This window comes from Mobula hypostoma, chromosome 10 (assembly GCF_963921235.1).
Source record: "Mobula hypostoma chromosome 10, sMobHyp1.1, whole genome shotgun sequence".
In the NCBI taxonomy this organism is placed as follows: Eukaryota; Metazoa; Chordata; class Chondrichthyes; order Myliobatiformes; family Myliobatidae; genus Mobula; species Mobula hypostoma.
Genome location: NC_086106.1, coordinates 23,582,220 through 23,589,707, shown reverse-complemented (window position 1 = coordinate 23,589,707; position 7,488 = coordinate 23,582,220).

Below are 7,488 nucleotides of genomic sequence, written 5' to 3'. Positions count from 1 at the left end.
TTCGCAGCTTCCCTTAGATATTAGGTAAGTTATTTGATTAGAAGTAGGCTTTGTGTAGACAGTTCAAAGTTCAAAGGTGTAAGTACATATTTGTAACCATAAAGGCATCACAGTTTCATTTTCCTGCAGACAATAAAAGTGCAAGGAAAATCATCGTAAAATTCACTGAAAACATCCAAAACGGCTGACAACAAGCAATTTGCAAGGAAGAAAAGTTACTAAATGGCAGAGATACTCTTACAGACTGACACGCATGTGCCTCACAGTTTTCATTACGTCTTAGCAATATTGTTGTTATCTATTCCAAAATCACTTAATTCCTCTAATATCCTGTCAGGTGGGGTTACTGACAAAGCGGAAAGTAAACTAAGGCTGCACCACATTTTGGCAAAAATGTATCTGAAGTTGCAAATAGACTTTAGTCCAGTGAGGTGAGTAACATGGAATGACTTTGTGTTACACAAAAACACTCACATACATACGGTAGATTGCAAGAAAGTCGTCTTCATTCTAGACGTGGATTAAAAAAAAAACGTTGCATTGGTTTTATGATAAATGTGCAGATGTTCCGATGGAAGATGGCTGCATTTCCTCCACTTTGTGAATGGAAAGGTCTGGGAATGAACTGCTTGAGAAGTTGTTTGCAGATGGTTCGCTGACAGTAATTAAGAAGAGCGCAAATGACGAAACATACACTAGAGTCGGACGGTTATCCACCACGTGCTGTGAGATATGCTTGATAGGAATTACTCCAACTAGTCAATGTGGTCAAATGAGCTCGAAAGACAAGATTAGATGCTGAACCAGATGGATCTATCGCTTATGATCCACGTAATCCTGCTTTAGTCAGCAATTTGTGCCTGGAAGGAAGAATACCGCTATCCTTCCACTGTCCACTGTTAATATAAAGCAAAAAGTTGACACAGCAAAAATTAAAACGCACAGATCGTGTTGCATAGAACTCTCTTGTGTATTTACATATCTGGCAACATTTATTCCATAGAATATTATCAATAGCCACATTTGAAAAAAGGAAAAAGTACATATCCCTTCTCTATTAACTGCCTATCCTCCTTCCCACACTGTCTCCATGCTTTCTGTATGCAGTGGCATGAAAAGGTTTGGGCAGCCTGGTCAAAATTTCTGCTACTATGAACAGCCAAGCGAGTAAAAGATGACCTATTTTGGAGTGTGTTTAGTATTATTATCCTGTTGTTGAACCCATCCTCTTTCCATCTTCAGTTTTTTTTAACAGACGGTGTGATGTTTGCTTCCAAAAAATTGCTGGTATTTAATTGAGTTAATTCTTCACTCCACGAGTGAAATGTTCACCGTGCCACTGGCTGCAAAACATGATCGATCCACCACCGTACTTACCAGTTGGAGAGGTGTTCGTTTCCTGAAATTCTGCTCCTTTTTTCTCCAAATATACCTTAGCTCACTGCGGCCAGAAAGTTATATTTGAACTTCATCAGTCCACTGGACGTGTTTCCAAAATACATTGCATTGTTTAGGTGTTCCTTTGAAAAATACCGAGGCTGAATTTTGTGGTAAGAATGCAGGAAATGTTTTCTTCTGATGACTCTTCCATGAAGGTCATATTTGTGCAGGTGTCGCTGCACAGTAGAACAGTGCACCATTACTCCAGAATCTGCTAAATCCACTCGTGTCATAAGGTGGTGGCTGGGAACGGACCCAAGTACTTAGTTGAGTCGTGTTGGGGAGAGATAGGTGTTTAGTTCTTCAGTTGAGCTGATGCCGTCGATCTTCTGTTGTCCTCCAAAACCCTTTAGGATACACGGAATGTGGCAACAAAAAGAGGACCGTCTTCTGCAGTTCAGTTATCAATCCAGGCGAGGGTTACCCAACTAATAATTTCCCACCGGTCACCCTTTTCCACTCTGCGAGAGCCAATGATCGATTCTCCTGATCGATCCATCAAAAACCCACCTTTCAGTGTCCAAAACCATGTGTGCGTCATCAGGAATTTAAGTTGCCTATCCAAAGAACTCCAGCATGATTTCCACTTTCCAATCTGTGCTGGCATTCTGCTAATATGCCTCTTCTTATCAGTTGCTTTTTCGAACGCATTATTTGTTATTGTTTTCAATATCTTAGATAGGATACACGTTAAACTTTCTAGTCTATAGTTACCAGTGTCAGTGCGGTCAATCCAATGTGTCTCAACTAATTCAACTTTCAACAGTTCCTTCCTGTTCACCTACCTGTGAAGTCCTTAACGCGTTTGCATTCAGATTTAATTCATTTAATTTTGCCATTCAGAAATTAAATTCAATGGATCTGATTATCACTGATATACTGCTGCCCCCCCCCCCCCCACCAAGAAAAATTGAGAATACATTGTAGGATCATTTTCTGCTAAAGGCCAAACAATTTTCGTATTCAAATCCAAACAAGCTTCTTCTTTTATTGTTGCATTGTCACTCTGAGTCATAAAGCATTCCTTCAATAAATCAATGAACTCCCTTGCCTGCGACCTTTTCCCTCAATACCTCGGCAATTTAAGTCACCTATACCAATATCTTCAGAACTTGTAGTTTTTAAAAATATTCTGATAGAGATCTTCATGAACATCGCTGTCACTATAATGTGGTTCTGTAAATACATCCTATGTTGTTGCTTTATCCTTAAGTATTTCATTTTTCATCCAGATATCTTAGCTAAGTCTCCGTCCATCTCCTATCGTGAATAGCCCTGCATTTAAAGTATTCCTTATGTATTTGGCTGATCATCCGCTTTACGATCTCGCCTTTGTTTCCTAAGTAAAGGTTATATTTTGATACGGTATTGATCATCATCTCTGAGGCCAGCGTTTTAAATTGTGGTAATTACGTCATAAGTTACGCACCACTACAAAATTCCAGCTCTTTTTTTTTTGCCCGTACTTGTTGCATTTAAAGAGGGTGTCCTACGTCTATGACTCATATTTTTCATACTTTTGCGACCTATTTTATAGTTCTGAAGTCTATAGTCGGGTTCCATACGGTACACCGGCTCTGAAAGTTAAAATATATTTTCTGCTCCATTTCCTCGGAATATTTATGAACGCCTGCACAGGATCTTATACCATTACACGCACTACCTTCTGAATTTAATGTTCAACGTTTGAACGATCAGATATATTCCAATGATCAGCATAGTCTGTTGGAAACTGCGGGCACAGAAACGTAAAAGCTAGCCAATTGACCTACAGCTGCAAAGTGGGGAAAACACTATTATTTTTCGACATCACCAACGCATTTCTACTATCCTGCTCAACGGACATTTTGCTTTGTTTCTTTTGTGCTTTGGTCACTTTTCCCAGCTGCATCGATACATCTAACTAAAATGGCCGAACCTTTACCGTCGACACGAGCAAATCTGCAGAGGCTGGAAATTCAAGCAGCACACACAAAAAATGCAGGTGGAACGCAATAGGCCAGACGGCATCTATAGTACGAGGTGCAGTGGACATTACGGGCCCGGACCCTTTGTCAGGACGTCATGCTCCTGTCCGTGAAGTCTGCATTCCGGTTCACGATCTGGTCCGTGCATTCAGGACTCTGGGTCTTCCAGCTGTCCCTTGTTTCAGTTGAGTTAATCATAGGCACCTGATTCCCATCTTGACTTGGAATATAAATAGCCTTGCTTTCCAGTGTGGGCTGCTGATTCGTTTTGTCAAGATATCCTGGGGGCAAGCTGCCGGTGGACGAATATAGCGTCCATTTGCTATGTTTAGGACACGTTGGAAAACCATCGCTTCATGGAGCCTTCCTGCCGGTTGCCGGAGCTGTCTTTGCGGTATGGATTCGGCCGTTTTCCAGGTCAACTCCGCTGCGGTCAGCCACTCCGAGCCAGGTAGGAATCCGGCTGTTTCCGTTGCCAGCCGAGATTGCTGGCCGTAACGGCGATAGAGAACAGCCCCGATGCATGGTGAGTAAGCAAATATAAGGTGATGATAGAACTTGATAAAACATTGCACATACCTATGTCTAAATCAAGTAACTGGAGTGCAGGAAATGTGACGACAGAGGGACAGAGGAGATATGCCAGAAGTTGTATCAGATGCAGTAGCCACTGTAGATACTAGGTCTGTTCTCCAAAATGTGGTAGTAAATATGAAGGAAGAACATTGTATTACATAAAATGACTCGCATGGATACAGTAGGCTTCAAGAATATCGTCCTCATATTAGACGTAGATTAATTAAAAAAAAGTGTTTATTATAAATGCGACGATCTTGCGATGGAAGCTAAGCAAGTACTAGAAATGAACTAGACATTGTTTGAAGATGGTTCCTTGACTCTAATGCACCAAGTGTTGTGAGAAGCAGTTGACAACAATTATTTCCTCCGCTCAATGTGGTCGGTTGAGCTCGAAAGACAAGATTAGATGCCGAACCATATGGATCGATAATTTAGGATCACGTAACCGTGGCTTAGAATGCAATATTTTATTCTCTGAACAGACGTGTTTAGACATTCATCAGCAATTTGTGTCTGAAAGGTAGATTACCACAATATTTCCATATTATTTTCTAAAACACAAAGCCAATGCACGCAAAAACAAAAATAAAACGCACAGTTCATGCTGCACAAAGCTCTCTTATATATTTACATACATGGCCATGTTTATACACAGGAGATTTACAATTACCACATTAACCATATTCACATATTCACTTAAATAATAATAAACGAACATATTTAGAGGCCAAGACACTGTACGAGAATGTACGGCAGTCCGTAGTACAGCAGCCTGTCATTCTATCGCTCAAACACGGGAGAGGATCAGCAACGCGAGAGGCCAGGCCCGGGCCGAGCGCCGTCAAAACGTACTGATGGTTCCGCGGTTTCACCAGTTCCGCAGCAGAAAATTCCGAGGCCGCACTGCTTTCACGTTGTCTTTTCCAGAGCTAGATAACGGTAGCAGCTTTACAGCCACATATATTCTGAGTCCACCAGAGTGGTGTGGCACGAAGTGAAATATCCGAGAAAATTTCCCATGGTTATGCTACATTATCTTTGATGCTTCCGAGTGATAAGAGCAGCACTACGATCAGCAGCCATGTCACCTCCTCCTGACGCAGTCTCCTCCGAAAACACAGAGGGCTCCTTCGATATCACGGCAGTCTCATTTCCCAATATCACGACCGTCACCTTAACACCTTGGCCGATTTCTTCTCCAACATCAGGGCTGATCCTTTCGACAACTTGGCTGGCTCTAATCCCTCGACAAGTGTGAGGAAGACCCCACCCCTAATGTTCCCTTTAAACTTTTCCAACTTCACCCTTTCTCATGTCCTCTGGTTTTCTTCTCCCCTAGCCTCAGTGGAAATAGCCGGCTTGCATTCACTCTATCTATACCAATCATAATTTATATACCTCTATCAAATCTTGCCTCATTATTTTAGCTCCAGTGGAAAAAAAAAATTCCTCTCTCTGTAACTCAGCTTCGCAAGTCCCGGCAACTCGTCCAACCTTTTTAATATCATTCCTGTAATTTTGTGACCAAAACTGCACACAATACTCCAAATTCGGCCTCACCAATGCCTTGTACAACCTCACCATAACATTTCAACTCTTATACTCAATACTTTGATTTTTAAAGACCAATGCACCAAATGTTCTCTTTACAACCCTATCTACCTGTGACGCCACTTTTAGGAAATTTCTGTCTGTATTACCAGATCTCTCTGTTCTGCTGCATTCGTCAGTACCTTACCATTTAGCTTGTATGTTCTACCGTTGTTTGCCCTTCGAAATGCAACACCTCACACTTGTTTATTTAACTCCATCTGCGATTTTCAGCCATTTCTCCAGCAGGTCCAAATCCAACTGCCATCTTTGACAACGTTCCTCACTGTCCACTACACCTCCAAAATAGAAATAAAACACTTTTGTTTGGACACGACGAACCACTGTTTATACACACACTTAATCCGCGCACAATTAGATTTATTCTTGTTTCACAGACTTTTGGAGTTCTATATAGTCTGTCTGTTCTTCCTTTTCGACATTCTCCGGATGTGAAAAAACATATATATCATTGTTGTTTGAGCGTAATCACTATTGTTATTTGAGAAATTTTACGAAGTAAATGAAAAAACAGAAGGAAAACATGTAACAATAGCTATGCAAACAATTCTATCGAAACGGATGTTTATCTTTTTTTTATCAGTTCATTACTCTATAAGGGAATTCATGTCACTATGTTTTATGAAAAAAAATATGAAATTTTACAACAAATATGAATAGAGTAGTTTTTTTTTTCACATTCACCAAGCACTATGCACAACTCACATCAGAAGTAAATGAAGTTAGGCAGTCATTACAACTAACAGGCACAACGGGAAAAGGCAAATACTTTGACGAGACCTCCTCGGGTTTCGGCTTGCCGACAGTTTAATAACAATGAGTTACTGACTTCTACCTGTGTATTTATTGCTAAATTTTGTAAAAGTTGTAATCTGAAGCACTGACAATGTAAATACGTTAGACCTCTAAATGTTTCATAGTGAAGGTATTAGTACGATTATTATTTAGATTATGGATGGTTATATTCATTAAAAACAAGAACAGCGGGTTTCTACATTGTATTAACATAGATTTAGAAACTATATTAAAATAAAATTAAATTTCAGCAGTAAGCGTATCTGTGCGAGCATTTAGTTCCTGTGCAACCACTCACCCACGTACTTTACAGCGATCAGTGCTTTGCAGAGAACGGTGGAGGGCAGCACCAAATTATATACTAATAAATTATGCAGAGGCATATCGCCGGGCTGGGTGGGGGGAGTGAACGTCATCGGAAACAGTTGAACTCATGGTACGGTTTTCAAGATATTGGAAATATAACAAAGGATGGGTAGTATGTGACACCGCTGATGGAGTTAGAAAACTCCAGGCGGCCTGGGCCTCTGGTCGATGTTTTCAGTGATTAATATCACTTTGATCCTAAGAGTGTAAACTGAGCCCCGCTCAGCTGCAGACCCGTGTCGATAAAATCGGGAAACATGCGAACTGCTGAATGCTGAAAAAAGAGTTGGAAATCATAACCGCCTGTCCTCAACATATACTCGATCTGTATGTTTAATGACTGGAGCTCCTGAAAAATAATCGTTTCAATATTAAACACACACGCTTTAACATAAAACATCACGTCCCCAAATTATTTAAAACTATATCGTCGATTAATCCACGAGCTCACGAGCAGCTCTGTTTCTCTGGACTGATCATAAACAATATTTTCCAAAAGATTTCAGCGAAGTCTGTTTATTTTAGTATATTTTTTTCAAGGGAATCTGTGATTATGAATGACGACTTTCAGCATTGCGGCGTGTGTTGAATTCTATGCCAGTGAAAATAACTTAAATCCCAATCAGTAACTAAAACTAAATTCAATCCTGAATCTACTTGCAACTACTAATAGCTCCAGGGAACCCTCCTCCACCAACTGAAAAATCTAGATGGGCCAAAATGCGGTCTC